This window comes from Muscardinus avellanarius (assembly GCF_963383645.1).
Source record: "Muscardinus avellanarius genome assembly, chromosome: 2".
Lineage (NCBI taxonomy): Eukaryota > Metazoa > Chordata > Mammalia > Rodentia > Gliridae > Muscardinus > Muscardinus avellanarius.
Window position 1 is genome coordinate 78479659 of NC_137787.1, and position 12139 is coordinate 78491797.

The 12139-nt window shown below is 37.9% G+C and overlaps 1 pseudogene across 1 annotated transcript; it reads left to right on the top strand.

The window, feature by feature from the left end:
* Positions 1-11483: 11483 nt before the first annotated feature.
* Positions 11484-11708, top strand: LOC308258490 (small nuclear ribonucleoprotein G-like; annotated as a pseudogene). Its single transcript has one exon. The product of its transcript is annotated as a small nuclear ribonucleoprotein G-like (transcript).
* The last annotated feature ends 431 nt before the right edge of the window (positions 11709-12139 follow it).

The following is a 12139-nucleotide window of genomic DNA, read 5'->3' on the forward strand; positions in this document are numbered from 1 at the left end:
GGAAGAAGAAAACTCTCTAAAGCACATGATGTACATAAACAAACATATCTATGTCAATCACTAAGCCAAGCATGGGAGGGAGGGATGGGGAGGGAATGGGGTGGGGATTGGGTAGGGGCTAACTGGTTGATGTGTGCATGTATGTCTATGCAAGATTTTTACCCCATTATGATTTATGAATACAATGCACCAATGAACAAAAATTAAAAAGATACATGCCCAAAAAGCATAGAAGCTACTTTTCTTCTCTTAATATCTTTAAAATACATAGAACCAACCATGCGTGGTGGTGCACACTTGTAATCCCAGTCCTTGGGAGGCTGAGACAGGAAGATTTCAGAGGTTTGAAGCCAGCCTCAGCAGTTTAGTGAGGCTCTCAGTAACTTAATAAGACCCTGTTTCCAAATAAAATATAAAATAGGCCTGGAAGTGTAGCCCAGAGGTAGAAAGCTTCCAGGTTCCATCCCCAGTATTACAAAAAATAAAACATAAAATAAAATACATAGAACCTATAAAGAAAAATATAAGTATTTCTTTTAGAATTAGTAATATGTGTGGGTAAAATAAAATAGCACAAAGAATGGGCCAGGGTAAAGGACTGGAATATTTGCAAGTTTTATTCTTCACAGAAAAGAGTACGATATTAGCTCTAAAGTCATAAAAGTTAAAGATGCATATTGTCATGTTTGACAGGTCTATATACCTTTTGTAGTAAAGTAGAGCTTCTTTCTATTGATTTGTCCCATATTTTTATAGCCCTAGTTCTCTATATTCATTCCCCATTGAAAGGAGGAACACTGGCTTACCTAATTGTAAGACTCAGAATATTAATTAAACCATATTCCCTAAATGTGGTTGTCACTGCTTTAAAAAGTGATACACACTTTTGTGAACTGTTTTTCCCCTCCCCATCTCTGTACCTGCTACTAGTTGGGTTTACTGGGAGATACCTTCTCCAAATACCCAACCATGTTAAATTTAAAGAAAGGGAAACAGGACGCCCAAAGTTATGTCTTACGATTAGTAAAATTCAGTCCTCCTATATTAGAAACTAGAAGGGGTTTTTGGACCCTAAAAGGATTATTTGTTCTCATTTGCTATTATTTTTCTTCTTGAAGAATCATGCCATGTAAAAAGATAAGATTTGGTCATTATGCAGCCCCTAGGTTAACATCATTATGGCGACAAAGTCTCAAGTTTAACCTCAAAACACTGTACTGTCTACCACATGACAACAAAGACATTACCCAAAGCAGTTTGCTTGTCCCTTTAGAAGCATAAAATTAGGATTAAATGAGCATCATGCCATGTGTACAGCCTTAGAAACATCATTCAGCCTGTCAGACAGGGTTGGATGGCAAGTCTGAGCAACTGCCTTTGGTTACTTGGTTGGCTTAGAGGTTTCTGCCACTGACTTTGCTACCAGATTAAAATTACATAGTTCTATTGTGAGAAGAATACATTTGTTATGTTCCTGAAGAGATATGTCCAATTGTTTGTATAGATAATCTGTTTTTTTTTTTTTTTTTGTACTAGAGATGGAATTCTGGTGCCTTCCATCTCTGGGCTATACCCTCATCTTTTAAAAAATATTTTATTGGTGTATTGTAGTCATACATCTTAATGGAGTACAAGATGGTGGAGGCATACATGCACCCATCACTCATTCAATCTTTATTTAATTCCCACCCCATTCTCTCCTTTACCTTTTTCTCATGTTTGGCTTAGTAACTGACTTTGATATGTTTGTGAATGGACATCATGTATATTATGGAATTTCCTTTTTTCCCCCTCCCATCCCCCTCAGTCAGGTCACCTTATTTACTCATCTATGGTTTCTCCTTTTCTAGAGTTCCTCCTTTTATCCTTTTTCTCCCTAGCTTCTGAATATTAAGGAGAGCATCTGATTTTTTACTTTTTGTAACTGACTAATCTCATTTAGCATAATGTTCTCCAGTTCCATTTATGTCCCTGTAAATTACATAATTTTGTTCTTATTTATGACTGAGTAAAATTCCATTGTGGACATATCACATAGTTTTGTAATCCATTCATCTGTTGATGGACATCTTAGCTGATTCCACATATTGGCAATGGTGAATTGTGTGACTATAAACATAGATATACATGGATTAGTTTGGTAGTTTGGTTTCCTTTCTTTTGCATAGATGCCCAGAAGTGGTATTGCTGAATCATTAGGTATATTCCCTTTCTTCTAAAGATCCTTTATGCTATTTTCCAAAGTGGTTGTACTAATTTGCAATCCCATCAACAATGTATTGGAGTTTCCAGTTCTCCATATCCTCTCCAGCATTTGTTGTTGTTTTGAATGATTGCCATTCTACTTGGAGTTAGGTAAAAGCTAAGGGTACTATTGTTTTGCATATCTCTGATTGCTAATGATGTTGAACATTTTTCATACATTTATTGGTCATTTGAATTTATTTTTTGAAGTGTCGATTTAGTTCACTTGCCCCCCCCCTTTTTTTTTTCCTTTTGCGGCACTGGGGTTGAAACCCAGGGGCATTGTACCTCTAAGCTACACCCCCAGCCCTTTTTTTTTTTTTTTTTGGTGGTGGTACTGGGAGTGGAACCCAGAGGCCTTCTACCTCTAGGCTATACTCCCAGACCTATTTTATATCTTTATTTGGAAACAGGGTCTCACTAGTTGCTGAGAGCCTCACTAAGTAGCTGAGGCTGGTTTGAACCCGTGCGATCCTCTCAGCCTCCCAAGCGTAGGAATTACAAGTGTGTGCCACCATGCCTGGCTTAGTCTTTTTATTTTTGAAACAGGGTCTCACAGAGTTGCAAAGGACCTTGCTAAGGCTGAGGCTGTCTCTGCCTCCCGAATGCTAGGATTACAAGCGTGCACCACCACGCCCAGCTTTCACTTGCTCATTTTTTGATTGGTTTATTTGTTTTCTTTGCTGTGATTTTCTTGAGTTCTCTATATACTCTAGATATTAGTCTTCTATCCAAGGAATAGTTGGCAAAAACTTTCTCCCATTCTTTCAGCTCTCTGTTGAGATTCTTGATGGTGTTCTTTGCTGTACAGAAACTTCCATTTAATGCAGCCTCGTGTATCATACCCTCTTTTAATTTCTTGTAACTTTGTGACTTTACTGACAAAGATTTTACCTATGCCTGTGTGTTGAAGTTTTAGACCTCTTCAAGGAGCTGCAAGGTCTCTGGTCTGATTTCCAAGTCTTTGATCCATCTTGAATTGACTCATGTGCAGGGTGAAAAAGTGGGGTTTATTTCCATTTTTCTTCATATGCTTAACCAGGTTTGCCAACACCATTTTTTTGGAGAGGCTATCTTTTTCAGTCTATGTCTTTGGCCCCTTAGTTAAAAATCAATTCGCTGTAAGTGTGCAGATTTGTTTCTGAGTCTTCTATTTTTGTCCATTGGTCTATGTGTCTGTTTTTGTACCAGTACCATGGTGGTTTTATTATTATGGCTTTGTAGTATAGTTTGAAGTCAGGTATTCTGAGGCCTCCTGCATGGTTCTTGTTGCTGGGAACTACTTTGGCTATTCTGATTTTTTTGTTGTTCCAAATGAACTTAAAGATTGATTTTTTAATGTCTGTGAGAAATGACCTTGGTAATGAGTATTGCATTGAATCTGTAGATCACTTTTATCCTCATCCCTTTTTTTTTTATTTTGAAACAGGGTCTCATTATGTTTCTGAAACTGGGATTACAGGCTCTGTGTGTGTGTGTGTGTGTGTGTGTGTGTGTGTGTGTGTGTGTGTGCGTTTGATGCTAGGGATTGAAACCAAGGACATCCTACCTCCAGGCAATACCCCTAGCCCTATTTTAATGCTGATTTGGAAACAAAAGTCTCTCTAAGTTGTTTAGGCTGGCTGAAAACCTGTGATCCTCTTGTCTCTGCCTCCCCAATTTTTTTTTTTTTCACTTAGTAAAGATATTAGCCAGGTATGGTGACACATGCCTATAATTCTATTACTTGGGAGGCTGAGACAGAAGGATTGCATATTTGAAGCCATTCACAATTTAGTAGAAACCCATTTTAAAATAAAATAGGCCTAGAGGTACATCTCAGAGGTAGAAACCCCCTGAGTTCAATCCCTGTTCAATAGGAAAAAAAAAAAAAAAAAAAAAATATATATATATATATATATATATATATATATATATACACCTTTTTTGAAATACAAAGACACTTGAACATCTAAGATTGTTGTCATTTCTACTGTTTTATTTGAAAGGCAAAATACTCTTGAGGAAATGGCTCCCAAGGCTAGCATTTCTGCATTAACATCCTGAACCCACCTCTTTCACTACTAATGAAATGCATGACTTAGTTACATTGCCACATAGGATTTCCAGGAAGATGGGAGGAGGTGATATGGAAGCCAGGTGCAGTGATGCACACCTGTAATCCCAATACTTGGGAAGCTGAGACAGAAAGATCACAGGTTTGAGGTCAACCTCGATAACTTAGTGAGAACCTATTTCCAAATAAATTATAAAATAAGGTGGGGACCATAACTTGGGGGTAGAATATTTATTCTTGGGTTCAATTCAAAGTATATGCATGCACATGCATGTGCACACACACAGACCCAGACACATAAACACACACACACACACACACACACACACACACACACACACACAGAGTGATACACTTAAAACATAGAGAACAGTTCCTTTATCGGCACTAGTTGCTATTATTAAAAAGTTAAAAATATGATGAATCTAAGGTGGATACTCTGATGACCTAGAAACAACATAATTAGAAATGAATTTTTTTTTTTGCAGTACTGGGGATGGAACACAGGGGCATTGTACCTCCGAACTACACCCCCCAGCCCTATTTTTTGGTCTTTAGTTTGAAACAGGGTCTCACTGAGTTATGAAGGGTCTCATCGAGTAGCTGAGGCTGTCCACAAACTGTGATCCTCTGGTCTCAGCTTCCCGAATGCTGGGATTGCAAGGGTGCACCACCACGCCTGACTATAAGTGATTTTAATTCTAATATTTATGTACACAATTTTTGGTTACTTTAAAAAATCATATTATTTCAACAAAAATGAAAGAGGCTCCTTGCAGCAATGGGGATCCAATCCTGCTTAGTTATTCATGTACCATGAACTTTCTTGAATATTCATGTTCTTTTGCATCTGCACCAAAATCATTTAGAGATGAATCAGGGTTGAACAATAGCATCCTACATACTCGTAGATAGTAAATTATTACTAACTGGACTGTGCAGTTATAATTCAAATTAAAATAGTTTATTCCCCAAACTAATTTTTTGTGAATAATGAAAACCCGGCATCTCTTTCTAGTAAAGTATAAGCATACTCACAATATTGACCTTTTGAATATTTGTCTTTTGGGGGGGGTTGTTGTTTTTATGAAGTTCCATCTATATAATCATAACTCAGAAGCAAATGGTCATATTAAGTATATAGGTAGAAGATGATTGAATAAATTGAGGAATCAAGGCCTATTCCATATCCAGTAATTCAGGATGAATATCAACTCCAACTAATTTGGGCTTTCTTTCAATTGTATTGATTCTCCTATGAGGAGAAAATTAGAATTATGTTTGACTTTCTGAAATGTGTATTTTTTTAACATTATAGAAAACCCTCAGTACTATTTGTCAATATTAATCTTAAAGTACTCTATTACCACTGCATTGTGTATAATGCCACTTCTAAAATTAAACTACACATCACATCAATTGCTTCTGTCCTAATTATCAGGAACCATCAAGTTTTGTATCATTCATTATATTGTGGGAATAAATTCCCCAATATTTCTTGACTGATAGCTGGTCTCACAGAGTTACTGTCAGGTCTGATTTTCTGGGAATTCACTGGCAAGTAAAAGAAACAATGACGCTGGGATTTTGAAGACAGTAAAACAGAGCAGAGACTTTGCTTTTTGTCTTGAAGACCTCTCTTCAACAATTGTATTGTGACTGTCTAAACAAATGAAAGGGGAGCAAAAAAGCAAAGGTGAATTGAACTAGCGAGAGAACATGGTTCTTTAATACTTGTTATCATCTGTAGTCTCACTGTGAAATCCCAGCCTAGTTAGAGATATTTCCTTTTATGGTCCTTAGCATTCAATAATTCCTTTTCTTTTTTTTCTTCTTTTCTTTTCTTTGGTTTGATTTTCTCTTTTATTTATATATTCCTTTATTGGCACTAGGGATTGAAACCAGGGACATTCTACCATTGCTACAGCTACACCCCCAGCCCTATCTTATTTTTTATTTTGAAATAGGGTCTCACTAAGTTGCGGAGGCTGGCCTCAAACCTGCGATCTTCCTTTCTCAGTCTCCTAACTATTGGGATTATAATTGTGCACCACCGACTTCCGGGAAGATGGCAACAGAGAAAAGCGGGGCTTACGAGCCCCATTAACAACCAATCTCTATTACCACAAAATCAGCACCTTTCATAGCCAGAAAACACCATCAGCAGACAAACAAAAAATGTCATTACAAGGGACAGAGAAAAAGAGGGCTGGAAAAACGAGACACCAGAAAGAAACCAGACCGCAGTGCTGCAGCCGGAGCCATGGTGCGAAGTGGCAGGCGCCATTTTCCCTTGCAGCACCAGGCTCCAGAGAGGAGGGGAACACGTAACAGAGCTCAGAACCAGAGAGGAGATAAGCCGGCCTCACACCTGAGGACGCGGCAGCAGCGCCTTACTGCCGGCAGGAGTGGCGAGCTCACCGGATGTCACCAGACCAATGCATTCAACAGCCCACCAGGCTCCAGAGAGGAGTGGTGGACAGCGAGCCGAGGTGAGCCGCTACTGATCAGCCGGGAGGAAATCGGCAGATTTCTCGGTGCAGGGAGCATCTTAAGCTCCCAGAGGCTGGGCTCAGCACACCCTGCAGGGACTCAGAGCAGAGCTCAAAACCAGAGAAGAAATATACCAGCCTCACGGCTAAGGGCTTGGCAACAGCGCCATATTGCCACCGGCGGCGGCAGCAGCGAGTTCACAGAGTCCACTACAGCTCCATCTGTGCACTCAAAAACAGTGAGTCAAACTGTGGCCCCTAGAGGAGAAATCCGAGTACTGTACTCCCAGGGACTTGACCCAATGGGGGAGTGGCAGTGGTAGAGATATCACACCATAGGAGATACCACAGACTTGAGATCCAGAGCACCTTAAGTGAAGTCATAGTGACACAAGGGAAGAACCCAGAGAAGGCACCAACTCCCGAAATCATGGGAAAGAGGAATAACAATGGAGCAATGAATGCCCACAACCCCACAACATCAGAACCCGATAAAACAGAAATTCAGAGATTTCTAGAAGATCAAATCAGGAAAATAACTATAGAAATAATAGAGGTGTTTCGAAAAGAATTCAGAGAGAGCCAAAAAGAGATAAAGGATGCAATTAATGAAGCAAAGGCCTCATTTCAAAGTACAAACAACCGATTATACCACATGGAGAATAGAATCTCGCTCTTAGAAGATGATCACTCCAAAAATGAATGCATAGTTTCTAATTTAGAAAAAAAAATCCGACAGCAGGAATCTGACATTGAAGAAATATGGGCCCATTTTAAGAGAGCTAAAGAGAGGAGGGAAAAGAAGGTGAAACCAAAGGGATCAACAATCTCTTCAAGGAAGTAATAGCAGAAAATTTTCCAAACATAGAGCAAGAGGTCGAACACATGTCCAGGAAACTTATAGAACCCCCTTTAGACAGGATCAGAGAAGAGGATCCCCACGTCACATAATTGTCAAAATGACCAATGTGGAAGCCAAGCAGAGAATCTTAAAGGCAACAAAAACAAAGGGCCAAATGACATTCAGAGGCAAAACAATTAGAATCACTCCAGACTTCCCAAACCAGGTCATGAGAGCCAGAAGGGCTTGGAGTAACATATTCCAAACTCTGAAAGAAAACAACTTCCAGCCAAAAATTTCCTACCCAGCAAAACTTTCTATCAAATTAGATGGGGAAATAAGAAGCTTCCATGACAAACAGAAACTGAAGGAATTTATGTCTTCAAAACCAGCGCTAGAGAAAATACTCAAAGAGATCAACTACAAAGAAGAAATAGGTAACACACACCAGAACCAGAGAAACAAGATTTTCCATCCAACAGACAACTAAGACTGGTTATCTGTGGAGATTCATTATTTATGCTAGTCTTTTACCTATCTCTAAATTGTATTTTTTTATTGCTGCTAATTTTAGGATATCTAGTTGAAATATTAATATACCTTCAGATACAGCATTTGGAAATATTTTATCCCACTCTAGCAGTAACTTTTAACTCTGTTTACATTGTCTTTGGATATACAATATTTTTTTTATTTTTTAGGGAGTTTGTTTACCCTTTTGTTGCCTGTGCCATTGAAATCATATCCAAGAAATCACTGCCAATTTCAATGTTGTGAGGTTTTATGACCCAGATTTTCTTCTAAAAGTTTGTAGTCTTAACATTTATATTTAGGTCTTTTATCTATTTTGAGTTAATATTTGTATATGGTGTTAGGTAAGGGTCCAATTTTATTCTTTTTCATGTAATTATTATTTTTCAACAATATTTAGTTATTTAGTTAAAAGATTATTATTTCCTCCACCAAATGTTCGTGGAAACCTTGTCAAAAATAGCTTGACAATATATGGAAGAATTTATCTCTAGGCTTTTATTTAACTCCAATGGTTTATATATCTACCTTTAGAACAGTACTACACTGTTTCAATTATTGTAGCTTTATATGGTTTGAAATCAGAAAATATACATCTTCTAGCTTTGTCCTTCTTTGAGATTGTTTTGGGTATCTAGAGTCCATATTCCATATCAGGATAGATTTATTTTGAAAAATAAATAAATAAATGTATGATGCTTTCACCTAAAAAAAAGAAAAAAATATTCTCGTAAGAAAAAAAGCAAAAAGAAATATTGAAATGTTATCTTTCAGTCATCAAAAGTTTGGTATCAGACAAACGAAACTGTTATGTGAGATTATCATCGTTAATATTGGATAAATTGCTATAAAACTAGTTGTCAACCACTAAGCCAAGCATGGGAAGGAGGGATGGGGAGGGAACGGGATGGGGATCGGGTAGGGGCTGACTTGGCGATGTGTGCATGTATGTCTACAAAAGTATTTTCTTTATACCATTATGATGTATGAATACAGTGCACCAATAAAAAAAAGAAAACAAAAAAGAAAGCAAAAAAAAAATTGTGTACCACCATGCCTGGCTTCAATAATGTCTATTTTTAAATCAATATCTCTCCAGATTTAATCATCTTATTGATTTCCAGCTGGTTTTATATACGGGCACATTAGAGATTTTCTGCTACTTGAAAAAATGGTGATTTTTGCTTTCATAAGAGAAATGGAACTTTATAACAACAACTGTATTAAATATCACTTTAAACTCTAACAATAGTAGCTACTAAATGTGCTATTTTTTCTTTTTCATTTTTTTTTTTACAGTAATGGGAATTAAACCTAGGGGTCCTCTACTGCTGAGTTACCTTCCCAGGCACTTTTTCTCTTTTAATTTTAAGATAGGTTCTTGCTAATTTGCCTATGTTGGTCTTAGACTTGGCTATCCTTCTGCCTCAGCCTCCCCAGGAGCTGAGATGACAGACATGTGCCTATAATTAAAAGTACTTTTTATATTAAGGAAGTTTCAGGCAGAAAAGCCAGCAATTTTCTGTAGTGACAAGACATGTTAAGCTTTCAACTGCTTCTTTTCTGCTTAGGAATTCAAGACAGACTTGCCAGAAATAATTTCCAAAGTAATTTTTTAGAAACCTGTGATTCCTTTCTTATTAGTTTTAATAAAGAGTCCATACTCCCTAAGCATGCTTGGAAAATTATTACCTATCAGCAAGATAGAAGACAAGCATATATGGTATTGACAGCAGTAAAAAGCAAGTCCCTAATGGTGGCATTAGTAGACAGAAGTTACTATATATATATATATTATTGGTGCATTGTAGTCAAACATCACAATGGAATACACGATTTGTGAAGATATACAAGCACACATCATCCAATTAGCCTTTATCCTATCCCCATCCCATTCCCTCCCCCTCCCTCGATCCCATGCTTGATTTGGTGATTAACTTTGATTCATTTGTTTATGTACGTCATGTGTTTTAAAGAGATTCCATCTTCCCCCATCCCATCCCCTCTGATTGGTCACCTTATTTGCTCTTCCATGAGGCCCTTTCTTCAACTAGATCTCCTTCCATTACCCATTTCTTCCTAGTTTTTGCATATTAGGGAAAACATTGGAGCCTGCTGTGAGGCAAGGCTGGTGCTGAGGCCTCTGAGGTCAGGATCGGTGCCTGCCAAGGGGTGAGGCTGGAGCCGGGGCCAGCGAGGCAGGGATTGGGGCCTGCCTTGAGGCAAGGCCGGTGCTTGAGCCAGTGAGGCTGGGATCAGGGTCTCCCTGGGGGCCAGGCTGGCGCTGGGGCCTTCAGGAGCGGGATCGGAACTTGCAATGCGGCATACATAGAGAAACATCACAGAAAATAGAAAATCAGATGCATTCCCTAATATGCAAAAACTAGGAAAGTTACTTTTTAAAGAGTACAGTCAGCCCTAAATGAGGTTCCTTTTGAAGATCCATTCCGAGTTCTAGAGAGTTAACGTAATTCAAACTAATAGTGGGAAACTGACTTTATAGTCAGAAGCAGAACATTTGCTTTGATGAACAGTTAAAATTGTGAACTGGAAAAAAATATGTGAATCACATCATTTCAACCAACAAAATACAGGGATCTATTTGCTGATAAAATTTTTAACAGTGATCTTTTACAGAAAATATAAATATTTCATTATTGAAAAACAGTTTAAGGACTGTATCAAAATGAAAGTGAAGTTGTCTTATTTCCAACAAATTCTTATGTTCCTTTGGTTTTCTGTAGTGATTTGCATTTTTGTTGTTAGAATATTTTTATCTGTTCTAGGATTTGCCAGATTTGTATGCTTATGACCATAAAACCTATTTATTATTTTTATGTATTCCAGGATTTTTCAAATCCATGTGGCTATGGTGGGAACCTAATCAAGTGCTAGTATTGGAGGGAACTTCAACAGCATGAAATCAGTTTATTGTAGTATGCTTCAATGTGCGTATAGAAAATATGTTTGGGCACCAGGCATGGTGGTGCACATTGTAATGCCTGCACTTGGAAGGCGGAGACAGGAGGATCACGCAGGTTCGAAGCCAGCCTCGCTGACTTAAGAGACCCTGTTTCCAAAAAAATATATAAAAAACATAGGTGTCTGGGAGTGTAGCCCGGAGGTAGAACAGTTTCCAGGAACCCCAGGACCACCAAAAGACAAAAACCAAAAAAATAAAAAAAGAAAGAAAATATGTTTTGTTTGCTGTGCAATATATCATAAGATATTATAGGACATTGTACAGTGTTGTCTAAGTAGAAATGAAAGGTTAAAATATGAGAATAGAAAGCCTCTCTGAGCCTGCCTTCTAGATAACATGAGCAAAGCTCATTCTCTCCAGCTGAAAAAATTTATGGACAAGAAGTTGTCATTGAAATTAAATGGCGGCAGACATGTCCAAGGAATATTACAGGGATTTGATCCCTTTATGAATCTTGTGGATAGATGAATATGTGGAGATGGCAACCAGTGGGCAACAGAACAATACTGAATGGTGGTAATAGGAGGAAATAGTATCATCATGTTAGAAACCTTGGAATGAGTATAAATAAGAGTTGTGGAACAGAAATCTACATCCCCCCTCCAAAGGACCTGTTTAAATAAGACACAAAAATTGGGTGGTGTAGATTTTCATACGAAACTTTTTATTAAATAAATGTTTGTAATAGTAAAAATTTTTTTTAAAATGAGACTAAAATGAATGAATAAATGGCCAGCTTGCTGAATTAATGAAATCTCTTATTTTTATTAGGCCAGGCCACACTTGCTTTTGGGGGTGATACTGGGGATACTTCACCCTCTACCTATACTTACATCTCTGTTTTTTTTTTTTTAAACTGGTCTCACTAAGTTGCTGAGGCTGGCCTCGAACCTGCAATCATCCTGTCTCAACCTCCCAAGGACTACGATTATAGTCATGGGCCACCATATTGGCTCAGACTTGCTTTGTAAGAACCTGTGCCTTGGAAAACC